Raw genomic sequence first — 13,367 nt, 5'->3', positions numbered from 1 at the left:
TGTTATGCACAGAAGGGGCAGATAGAAAAGAGTAGCCAGGAACCAGGACAGGCGGACAGAGATATGGGAGAGTTACAGAATGGCAGGCTATGTTTAGAAGGGGAGAGGACAGAGAGGGAAGGGGCAGAAAAGGGGGCTTCCTATCAGTGGTATTACAGCTGATCCTATAATTCCTGACATTTAAAAAAAATTAATTGTGATGCAGACAAAAAAGCAAAAAAAAATTATACTCACTCTTGCATGTTTGCAGTGTACATCACCTGAAGTCTGCTTCTTTTGTATAAAATTCTGGGATCACTCTACCTCTGAATATGGCAATACTATGACAGGCTGCAACCTCAGACTTATATAATATTATCTCATCTTCACTGTGTCAGCTCCCCCTAATCTACGTATGATAGTTATGATCCTCAGCATTCCATGCGGCATCTAATGCAGTAATACTGCTTTTGCTGTAACAGAGACAAGGTCAGCAGGGGGTGCTGGTGAGAGAGGGAGGGAGCGAGAAGAGCAGTAGGAAGAGAGGACCGAGGGGGATAAGAGGAGAGTGATGCAGAAGTGGGCAGTAGTAGGGAGGCATTGTAGAAAGAGTACAGAAGGGACAGGAAAGGAAACAGGTGCAGGTCATCGAGGCAAACAGTGGCCAGAGGCAGTGTTAAAGGCTGGGGCTGCTGCCTCTGTAGTGGGACAACACTGCTAATTTTATTTAATTAAACAAAAGCACCCTAAAATCATTAGTTCCCTAGTCCGAAGTACACTGAAAATTACCTACTCATCCTGTAATAAAGGCAACAAAACTTCTAAACATTTAAAGACAAACCACCCCATCCCTGAACTTTCCCATTATTTGCTTTCTTAATAATACCCCTCTCTGCCAGTGTAATCCTTTTATACTCTCCATTAGTGGTCTGCACACTTAGTGTCCCAAACAGTCAGGCTCACTAAACAATCACACTAACAGCACCCCATCAACATTTCAGACTCATTCCTTAATTCTTCCATAATCTTTTTTTTTTCTTTTACTGTTACAAAACTTCAGAAGGATGCAAAACTTCCTTCTTGGCCTCAGCCCATGTAATGCACACTTCGCACCTTATCTGACACACAGCTTTTTTTTAATGGTAGAGTACCGCCTCGTGATACCATTGCTTTATTTCTTTCAGTTGTATTCAGCACATCATCTTTTCCTTTTTGTTCATACCATTGTGGTAACCTCTTTCGCATTTGTCATAATCTTTCCACATGGTTTTACTCTCTTACCTACTCACCAGTTGGGTGGCATTTGAAAGACATGCGTAAATGGGCGTGCCTTCGTTGAAGGTTGGACGTCGAGCTGGCACCTCGGCGTTCGTGAAAATCTACTGCCAATCATTAGCAGACCGGAGTTCCGCTGTGGCGACCCCTAACCGGGAAAAGCCAAAAGACAAACAACAACAACCTACTCACCCAATAATACAGTAAAACATTGATTAATGTCCCCCTCCTTCTTAAAAATATTAATTTTGTTTTATGACTAGTAAAACCTGTAAAATATATTGATTTGAGAGAATTTGAGAACATATGTATCTTCTGCAAATGTTAGTATATGACTAATGCATGAAGTATCTCACCCACTAAAAAAGTAATACTTCAATACCTAGAATAGATTTTAATCCTGTACTTTGGTTATGTTTTATACATTTAATTAGTTCATGGCAGCTAAAGGTTTTGTGTTTTCCCATCTAGCATGATTTCATTCTTCACTCCAGAGACTAGTTTTCCTACCAAACAAAATGGCCTCAGTAGCTGTAACCATTCGCTAATGCCACTTCTTACAGTTAGCCATATGAACAACACAAGCTCATTGAGAAATATACCTCATGATTAACACTGACTATTCATGTTCTACCTTAACACAAATACCACTTCTTCAGTATTGCCAAGTTACAGTTTTTTTCTACACCTCAAAACAACACTTCTCTCTTCCACCACTACTACTACTATAGCTTTATAGTTTCCCAAGCCTTCCCTTTATTATGTATTCCTTCCTGTGTTTAATGAATATCCTGCATAAGATATTATGTATTGGTTTAACATAGATCAACAATCCTAAACATTATAACATTTTAAACAGATTTAAAACTATTAACATTCAGGGCATAATCTTCATTTATCATTCCAGTGTTTCATTTTGGGGGCTGCACATTTCTTACCATGTGTGTATTCTGTTTTATTTTAATTTATTTTATGTTTTCTTTGTATGATAACAGTTCCTGGCAATTGTTTTTGACTAATTCAGTAGTCTTTTTTTGGCAAAGCATTAAGCTCATTTCTCAAAAAAAGTCCTAGATGCACCTTGTTTCACTTTCAAAACATAGCATCCTTGTGTAACTTGGGAAAGTGTTTTAGCATTTGTTCTCTTTTCAGCTGGTGCATTCTTCCAATTTTCTTTTCTGTTTTAGCAGGTTTGTGAACAAATTTATTCTGCTGCTTGTCTGTCATTTAAGTAGGCTTCGCTTCAGCATGTTTGTAGCATTCAACTTTTGGATGGTAATTGAAAACATGCCCTTCCATTTTGCAAAACCTCTACCACAACATTTTGCATTTTTTCCATTCATCACTCTTGCAACCTTCTCTGCATTATGCATTTCACACCACTGAGCAGTCATTTTCAGCACAACCTTGCTATCTACAGCAAATGCAGGATTCAAGTTCAGAGACATACTGGCTCTTCTGGCACCCCATTTACTTTCCTGGTATGGAACCCATGTCGTCTCCTGATATGGAAAACACTTAATTTTAAGTTGAAGAGCAAAACAAATCTGGTGCTTCTTATTTAGGAGCAAGCCAGCTCCAAAACAAAAAAATGAAAATCTGCTTGCCATATAAGAAAGGCTTAACATACTTCAATTCTGCCTGTGAAAGCAATATTGATAATCGTTTCAAAGTGATGGTATTGTACTCAAGAGCAATCATCATCATCTTTCAGTTGTGCCACCTAACAATTTACACTTCTGAGGCAGCTGCTGCCTTCACCCAACCCTAGTTATGCCCTCGGTTGAGCTGGTCAGCATTGGTAACAAGCCCTTATCACAAACAGAAAAAAAAAAGAAAAAAAAACTGTTAGGTAAACACTGCATTGCACTATTCTTGCATTTACACACTTCACATCTGGCATTCCAAAAGTCTTCAGTATTACAGAGAAGCTCAGTGTGTTCTGGAATGTCACATTAAGACTTCAGGTAGTCTTTAATGTAGAGAATTATGGGCTGGTCACTAAGCATAACCAGGTCAAGACGTGGTTGCTAGGAATTCACCTTGAAAGCGAATCTTGGCACCCATGTTGAGAACACGTAATATTAGGTTAGCATTGGCGGCCTGATCATAGTTCTTTGTAGTAGCTTAAAAAACAAACAGAATGAGGCTCGCCACAGCACGAACTACACCAATAAAACAATTTATTAACTGCAGTAACCAAAGTAAGTGCTTTCACATTTCACAACCCTTCATCAGACTTTTTACAACTGCTAACAACTCAATTCTCATTTAAATAAAAACATGATGCACCTTCTACTCAATCAATCAATCACATCATCATGAAACCATTTTCATTCTAAAAACAACAGTCACATAATAGCAACATCATATATATACTATTATTTAAATATATAAAAAATATAAAAACATATAAAAAACATAAGTATATGACGATATAGCAAAACACATAAGAATATATATATATATATATATATATATATATATGTATACAAATTATACGAAATGTACATAAAATATAAAATATACCTATATACACGTATATAAATACGTATCAAAAAATACATATAGGCTGCCCACCATGGGTTTCTTATATCCATGTGCAGCACTGGGTATCCCTTTCTTGTGCAGTGATGCCCTGATTGCTAAGTAGAGATCCCATTTTCTCCCCAGCTTATCTGCAGAGTGACACTCATGTCCTCAGGCAAAGTACTAAGGACTTGTTTCCTCACCAAAAGGTCTGCCAGGCTTTCAAAAGTGGTGACCTGACACCCACTCACCCACCTATGAAATAAGTGCTTAACTCAGCAATATAATCATATACACATCCATCTGCCTTGCGTCATGCTCACAAATATTTTGCTGAAAGCTACAGGTGTTAACTTATAACAGTTCAATAAACATTGTTTTACTCTAACATAGTTTAAACAATCAGTATCAGACAACTTAGAAACAGCAGTTACAGCTTTACCATGGAGTAATGGGGTCAGGAACTGTACAACGAGCTTTTGGTCAACATTATACTGTTTACATACTCTTTCAGATATATGAATAAAACTATCAAAGTCATCCCCCTCTGCAGATTGTGGAAGACATTTACTGGCCTTTATTGCTTCTAGGGTCCAGTTATTACCTTCTCCATTACCTCCATGACCCTGATGAAGAGTCAGCATTTCTCTCTCATGTTGACGCTGCTTCTTCAGCCTCCAAATCCCACAGTCTCTCTTCAATATCCAAATCCCACAGTCTCTCTTCAATATCCAAATCCCACAGTCTCTTCAATATCCAAATCCCACAGTCTCACTTCAATATCCAAATCCCACAGTCTCACTTCAATATCCAAATCCCACAGTCTCTCTCTTCGGACTCATGCTGAAGCTGCTTCTTTTTTTTCAGCCTCCAAATGCCACAGTTTCTCCACGGTCTCCAAATTCATACCATAGTCTCTCTTCGGTCTCCAAACATTTGGACTCCAGTTCAAGTCTCTAACTCCAGGTGGATTTTTATGTCCTCTGTGGAAAAGATGAACTGTCCTGTTTCTGATGACTGCACATTCCCAACATTAGACTGGTTGTCTTCCTGGTCACTAGTCCACTCTGCAGCAGCAATTAAGGCTGAAATCATTTCCTCTTTAGTCTGGTTAGCATACACCAGTCCTTTGGCTTCACACACCTTGACCAACTGGTTCTTTGTCAGCTTACCATAATCCTCTGCTGACATCTTTGCCTGCTTTCCCTGACTAAACTAAACTAACAAAAATAAACCTTTTGTGAAACTGAAACTTTGATTGCTTACTTTGTGTTTATTGAGACTACACACACCTTCAGTGACAACTGCCCACAGGCTACTGAAGTTCAATTACTATCCCACTGCTTGCCACCAATATGTGATGACCTCCCTAACCCGGGCAAGTAATCAAGGAGCCTCAATCCTCACCACTGACAACAGTGAGAGATGATCACTAAAAACAGGAATGGATTTACACAGTATTTTCAGATGCAGCTGTCTGCATCAAGCACAATTTTCCCCAAAAGCACAGAGGGAACACGCTCCAGACCTGGGACTGAATTCTATGTCTCTCCAGATCCAAAACAAAAGTCACTCTGGAGCATTGTGTCCCAGTTCCAAGTAGCTGACACACCCACACCTGGGTATTTGATTTTCAGACACACACACACACACACACACACACACACACACACACACACACACACACACACACACACACACACACACACACACACACACACACACACACACACACTCCTGGGAAAGGCTGGTACAGATTTACTAGCTGTACCCCCTCTGCCCAGACTATAAGGCAAACACGCTACTGCCAATCAACCACTAATAGGCTCTTACAAAGGTATCCAATTATACTGAGTAAAATCAATGCTAATATAAATGGTAGAGTGTAACCAAACCAGTAAAGCTGTTTAGAGTGGCCAAAGCATCACTAAAATAAGCATAAGCACTCCTAAGATATCAAAAGTATTCTCTAAAAGACAGTCACAAATAAAGGTATAAAATATTTAATCATCATCTTCTTTCGGCTGTTCCCATTAGGGGTCACCACAGCGGATCATCTGTTTCCATTTCTTCCTGTCCTCTGCATCTTGCTCTGTCACACCAACCACCTGTATGTCCTCTCTCACCATAGCCATAAACCTTATCTTAGGCTTTCCTCTTTTCCTGTTACCTGGTAGCTTCATCCTTAGCATCTTTTTCCCAATATACTCAGCATCCCTCCTCAGCACATGTCCAAACCAATGTAATCTTGACTCTCTGGCTTTGTCTCAAAACCTTCCAACCTGGGCTGACCCTCTAATATATTTATTCCTAATCCTGTCCACCTTCGTCACACCCAGTGCAAATCTTAACATCTTTAACTCTGCCACATCAAGCTCTAACTCCTGCCTTTTTTGTCAATGCCAATGTCTCCAACCCATATAACATAGCTGGTCTTACTACCCTCTTGTAGACCTTCCCTTTCAGTCTTACTGGTATTCGTCTGTCACAAATCACTCCTGACACTCTCTTCTCCACCCACTCCATCCTGCCTATACTGTCTTCTTCACCTCTCTTCCACAATCACCATTACTCTGAACTATTGATCCCAAGTGTTTAAACTCATTCACCTTTGCCACCTCTACTCCTTGCATCCTCACCATTCCTCTATCCTCCCTCTCATTCACACACACATATATTCTCTCTTAGTCCTGCTGACATTCATTCCTCTTCTCTCTAAAGCATATCTCCATCTCTCCAGGGTCTCCTCCACCTGTTCCCTTCTCTCACTACAGATCATAATGTCATCTGTAAACATCATAGTCCACCGGGACTCTTGTTCGATCTCGTCTGTCAACCTGTCTATCACCATTGCAAATAAGAAAGGGCTCAGAGCTGATCCTTGATGTAATCCCACATCCATCTTAAACGCATTTGTCACTTCCACCGTAGACCTCACCGCTGTCACACTACACTCGTACATATCCTCTACCACTCTTACATACTTCTCTGACACTTCCGACTTCCTCATACAGTACCACAACTCCTCTCTAGGCACCCTGTCGTATGCTTTCTCTAAGTCTACAAAAACACAATGCAACTCCTTCTGACCTTCTCTGTACTTCTCCAGCAACACTCTCAGAGAAAGCATCGCATCTGTAGTGCTCTTTCCTGGCATGAAACAATACTGCTGTTCACTAATCATCACATCCCTTCTTAACCTAGCTTCCACTACTCTTTCCCATAACTTCATGCTGTGACTGATCACTTTAATCCCTCTGTAGTTACTACAGCTCTGCACATCACCCTTATTCTTAAAAATCGGTACCAAAACACTTTTTCTCCATTCCTTAGGCATCCTCTCACTTTCCAATATTTCATTAAACAATCTGGTTAAAAACTCCACTGCCATTTCACCTAAACACCTCCATGCTTCCACAGGTGTGTCATCTGGACCAACAGCCTTTCCATTCTTCATCCTCTTTATAGCTATCCTTACTTCCTCCTTGCTAATCCATTGCACTTCATGATTCACTATCCCCACATCATCCAACCTTCTCTCCCTCTCATTCTCTTCATTCATCAACCCCTCAAAGTACACTTTCCATCTGCGCAACACACTCTCCTCACTTGTAAGTATGTTTCCCTCATTATCCTTTATCACCTTAACCTGCTACACATGTTTCCTAGCTCGGTCCCTCTGTCTAGCCAATCGCTACAGGTCCTTTTCTCCCTCCTTAGTGTCCAACCTTTCATACAACTCTTCATATGCCTTATCCTTAGCCTTCATCACCTCTCACTTTGCCATGCACCTCATCTCCTTATACTCCTGTATACTTTCTTCATCCCTCTGACAATCCCACTTCTTCTTTACCAACCTCTTTCTCTGTATACTCTCCTGTACTTCCTCATTCTACCACCATGTCTCCTTGTCATCCTTCCTCTGTCCAGATGTCATACCAAGCACCTTTCTAGCTGTCTCTCTTACTAGCTCTGCTGTAGTTACCCAGCTATTTGATAACTCTTCACTGCCACCCAGTGCCTGTCTTAACTCTTCCCTGAACTCCACCTCACAATTACCCTTTTTCAATTTCCACCATTTGATCCTTGGTGCTGCCCTCACACTCCTCCTCCTCTTCTTGATCATCAGCGTCATCTTACAAACCACCATCCTATGCTGCATAACTACACTTTCCCTGGTCACCACTTTACAGTCTCCAATCTCCTTCAAACAGGGCCTCCTACATAAGATATAATCCACCTGTGTGCATCTTCCTCCACTCTTGTATGTCACTCTGTACTCCTCCCTCTTGTTAAAATACGTATTCACCACAGCCATGTCCATCCTTTTCGCAAAATCCACTACCATCTGACCTTCTGCATTCCTTTGTTTAACACCATGCCTACCTATCACTTCCTCATCCCCTCTGTTCTCTTCACCAACATGCCCATTGAAATCTGCTCCAATCTCCACTCTCTCACCCTTGGGTACAGTCATCACCACTTCATCCAACTCACTCCAAAATTTTTCTTTCTCATCCATCGCACACCCAAGTTGTGGAGCATATGCACTAACAACATTCATCATTACACCATCAATTTCCAGCTTCATAAATATCACTCTGTCCGACACTCTTTTCACCTCCAAAACACTCTTAGCTTACTGTTCCTTCATGATAACTCCTACGCCATTTCTCCTCCCATCCACACCATGATAAAACAGTTTGAACCCTTACTCCCCTTCCATCTGGTAACTTGCACACACAATGTATCAACCTTCCTTTTGTCCATCATATCAGCTAGCTCTCTCCCTATACCAGTCATACTGCCAACATTCAAAGTTCCGGCCCTCACTACCACAGTCCTAGTCTTTCTCCTCTCTTCCTGCCTTTGGCCATGCCTTCTCCCTCCTCTCCTCCTTCGGCCAACAGTAGCCCAATTTCCGCCAGCACCCTGTTGGCTAATAGTACTGGTGGTGGTCATTGTTTAACCCGGGCCTCGACCAATCCGGTATGTAAATATTTACTGGTGTCTGCATGAATGATTTGGCCAAGTTTTAAGCTGGATGCCCTTCCTGACGCAGCCTCCCCATTTATCCGGGCTTGGGACCGGCACAAAGAAATGCATTGGCTTGTGCATCCCCAGTGGCTGGGTTGTATAAAATATTTAATAATAAATAATAAAATAGAAAACATCAGAATACTAAATATCTAAGTACAAAAACACCAGAGTTTCAATCACAGGAGAAATAAAAATAGCACAGTTGGACAGATTCAAACAGATGCAGAAAAACAATACTTAACTAATCTCACTGTATTTCCTGACTGTCTAAAGAACAACTGTTCCCTAGCTAACTTAATTAATACAGCAAGGCAAGATTAGATGCTGAGATGCTTACTTTCACAAGGCAAGGTGAAGAGCTTCAAAATTCTAAACAAACTCAACTAACTGACTTTGGTAACTGTCATAGATCTTTATATCAGGTTCCAAAGACAACAAAACAAAGCAAACGGCTGTGAGAGTTCCATCCTCTCACTGCTAGTTATCGAATGACATCACATTTGATCACCTGACTCTGATGCAATACAGACTCAGAGCTTTGCTAAGATCTGTTGCAGTAGTTGAAAGCTATAGAACAATTTCAAACACTTCTTCTCTTCCCTTCCAGAATTCTTTGTTTAAACGTAAACATTTAATCAGTTATAACAACACTGTTGAAAACATTTTTAACACAACCATCTGTCCAAGTCAGTGTGATAGGCAAATGACACAAAATTATTTTCAAAACTCCAGCTAACTGTACTGGCATATGTTATACATGCACTTCCCTATTCTCTCTGGCACATATGTCAACATCCCACATCATCACATCAAGCATTCTCATCCCACATCATCACATCAGCATGCCAGTACTAACTTGTCTGGAGACAACAGGGGTACAAAACTATCACTGGAGTTTGTTTCCTTTCTTAGTGGATGTAATACTGGCCATGGCCAAGAGAGAGACAGCCTCTGACATAACCATTGTGAAGCCTGCATTGGTTAAAGATGAGCAGTACTTGCCTGGGCAGTCCAATCCAATCAGAGCTTTAGGAGGGATCCCATTCCAAATACCTTTGGCCAGGGTTCACCTTGACTAGGATGGTGGAAAAGGAAGGAAGCAGGTAGCTGTGTTTGAGGATAATCATGCAGATGTCTTGATAGGGAATGATTTTGGTAATGCAGTACCTTGTGTGCATGCAGTTACACCCAGTCAGGCTTGGAGACAGACATGTAGGTCTGACGGCCTGGGGCAGAACCAGACAGACCCCACACCTGATGCTGGGGCTGGTGATGTGGCTATTTTAGGGAGGGGAGCTACCTTGTAGCAGTGAGCCCAGCTGCTGATAGGTACTGATGGTCCCATGGACAGGGCAACTGCAAGGACAGAGGTGAGTGGTAATACCCAAACTGACAGTGAGGCATCACTGTCTGAAGGTACTAGGCTTCGTGTGGAAGGGGAGCTGGGAAGGGTCACAAAGGAAGAGTTGAGGCAAGGTCAGCTGTCGGACCCTACCTTACGAAGCTTGAGGGAGGTAGCTAGAGAAACACCTGATGCTCAAGGAAAAGGGCAGTATGTGTACTGGAACAAAGGTTTACTGTATAGAAACTGGACCTCTGAAGGAGGGCTAGAGGGTGAGATAATACAGCATTTGGAAATGCCCAGAGCTTACCATCTGGCACTTGTAGCCATAGCCCATGGCATTCCTTTTGCAGGTCATATAGGCATAAAGCATACCAGGAGACATTATGCAGAACTTTTATTGGCCTGGGATTGCAAGGGATATAACAGGGTACTGCAGGACCTGTGAGCAGTGCTAAAAGGTAGGCAAGGCAGGGGACAAGGTTAAAGCTCTGTTGATGGCTTTACCTTTGATCGAGGAGCCATTTCAGAGGGTAGCTATGGATATTTTGGGGCTTCTGAGTGCTCCAAGTTCCACAGGGAAGACGTATATCCTGGTGATAGTAGATTATGCTACTAGATACTCTGAGGTGGTGTCTCTGTCCTCCATTAAGGCAGAGAAGGTGGCAAATGCTTTGTTAGAGATTTTAAGCAAGGTAGGTTTCCTGAGAGAAATGCTGACAGATTTGCCAGTTTTTTTATCACACCCCCTGGCTTGTCTGTGGAAGCCTTATGGGGTGAAGCACCTAAAGACCACCCCTACCACCCCCAGACTAATGGTCTTGCGAGGAGGTTAAACTCTTCACTAAAGACCATACTACGGGCATTTGCAGACCTGTTTAAGAGAGAGGGAAACAAATATTTGCCCCATCTACTGTTTGCATACAGAGGGGTACTGCAGGAATCCAAAGAATGCCCTTCTATTCTCATATTGCAGTATTCATTACAGTTGGGATATGGCTGCCTACAGCACCGTACATCCGGCCAGTATACCAAATTCTTCAGTTAGGGGTATGTGCAACATAGCATGCTAGTGCATAAACCGACACTGGCTACAAATGTGACGTCTGCAGGTACCCGAGTCAGATCTTTCCTGCCACAGTGATTGTCAGACGTCCGATCGCCAGCTAGAGGTGTTTACCATTTGCTCATTATTGTTCGACTGCCCACTTACAGACAAGTTGATTTAGTCTTACCTTATTGTTAACATGTTGCTGTATTCCAGCTTTTCATAACTTCTAGGAAGGGCAAGTGTGCTTGTGGAAGACAGATTTCACACAAGGACACTCACGAACAGGTTATGGTAAGATTTTACACAACTATTCTTTTTTCACCCTTTGAGTTACTGTATGGGCATAGGGTGAGGGGGCCATAGATTTGATTCATGATGAGTGGGAGGGTGAGTGTGAATCCCACAAGGAGTCTGTTGTGGCATATGTCCTAAACCTCAGGACAAGGCTTAGGGAGCTCATGGGATTGGCCCAGGAGGACCTGGCAAGAACCCAGCAGCAGAAAAAGGTCTGGTATGACAGGAATGCTTGAGCCCAAGAGTATGCTGTGGGAGAGCAGGTTATGATGCTCATTCCTGTCAGACACAAATAAGCTAAATGTAGCTTGGGAGGGACCCTTTGAAGTGGTAAGGAAAGTCATTGATGTTAATTACATGATAAACCTGCTAGGCAGGAGGCAGGGGCATAAATTGTACTGTGTTAACATAATGAAGCCTCAGCATGTTAGGAATGTCCTGGGCAGACTGCAAAGGGCAGGGTGACCATTAAGCCCAGTAAGTGCCAGGTGGGCATGCAGAGGTCTCCTACCTGGAACATAGAGTGGGAGTGCTAAGATTAGGCCAGAACCTGCCAAAGTGGAAGTTATTCAGGTGTGGCGTGTCGTGATTAGCAAACAGCAGGTGAGGGCATTGTTGGGGCAGTGGGGTACTATTGAAAGTTTGTTCCCAGTTATAGTACAGTAGCTTCTCCCTTCACATACCTGACAAGGAAACATAGGCCAGATAAAGTAGTGTGGATCCTAGTCTGTGAAAAGGCATTTCAAAACTTAAAGGGGCTTTGGGAGGACCACCTGTTTTAGTCAGTCCAGATTACAGCAAATAATTTGTTGTACAGGTGGATGATTCAAATCAGCCAAGTTTCCTCAGAGAGAGAAGAGTACCCAGTTGTATATCTCACCCATTGATTCCAACCCAGGGAGGAGTGTTATGCAGCTGTAGAAAAAGAATGTCTAGCCATAGTATGGGCACTGCAGAAACTTCAGCCTTATCTGTATGGAAGGAAATTCACTGTGGTTACAGTCACAATCACTAAACATGGCTGTGTACAGTCAGGCAACAAAATACCAAGTTACTAATGTAGAGGTTAGGGATGCAGGCATATCACATGACAGTGCAGCACCATAGTGGGGTTAGCAATGCCAATGCAGATGGACTCTCAAGACAGGGTATAGGTTAATGTGTTCCCAGACAGGCCCATTTCTCTCAAGCAGTTTTTTTCCAGGGTCACTTGAAAAACTAGCTTGAGTCTTCAAAGTGGGGGGAGATGTGACAATGCAGGGTATTGCCATCTGTGCCAGGGAGAATAGAGCTGTGCATGTGTAACATATGCCAGCATAGTTAGCTAGAGTTTTGCAAATAATTTTGTGTTGTTTGACTGTCACACTGACTTGTACACATTTCTGTTAAAAATGTATCAACAGTGTTATTATAACTGATTAAATGTTTGTTTAAACAAAGGATTCTGGAAGGGAAGAGTAGAAGTTTTTTGAAATTGTTGTGTAGCTTTCAGATGCTACAACAGATCTTAGCGAAGTTCTGAGTCTGTATTTTACCAGAGTCAGGCGATCAAATGTGATGTCATTCCATAACCAGCACTGAGAGGAAGGAACTCTCACAGCAGTTTTTGTTTTGTTTTTCTTTGGGACCTGATATAAATATCTGTGACAGTTATCAGTCAGTTATTTATTTATTTAGAGGTTTGAAGCTCATCACCTTGTCTTGTGGAAGTAAATATCTCAGCATCTAATCCTGCCTTGCTATATTAATTAAGTTAGCTAGGGAACAGTTGTTTAGACAGTCAGGAAATACAGTGAGATTAGTTAAGTATTGTTTTTCTGCATCTGTTTGAATCTGTCCAATTGTGTTATTTTTATT

At 41.8% G+C, this 13,367-nt stretch overlaps 1 protein-coding gene across 1 annotated transcript in view; it reads left to right on the top strand.

The window, feature by feature from the left end:
• Positions 1 to 13,367, top strand: part of LOC122794347 (chitinase-like protein PB1E7.04c) — a 1,804,082-nt gene that overhangs the window by 1,385,959 nt on the left and 404,756 nt on the right. The window lies entirely within an intron of this gene.

Source organism: Protopterus annectens, chromosome 1.part0 (genome assembly GCF_019279795.1).
Source record: "Protopterus annectens isolate FY-2018-M chromosome 1.part0, PAN1.0, whole genome shotgun sequence".
NCBI classification, from domain to species: Eukaryota; Metazoa; Chordata; order Ceratodontiformes; family Protopteridae; genus Protopterus; species Protopterus annectens.
Note: the sequence above shows the minus strand (reverse complement) of the source record. Positions and strands in the feature narration are given on the sequence as shown.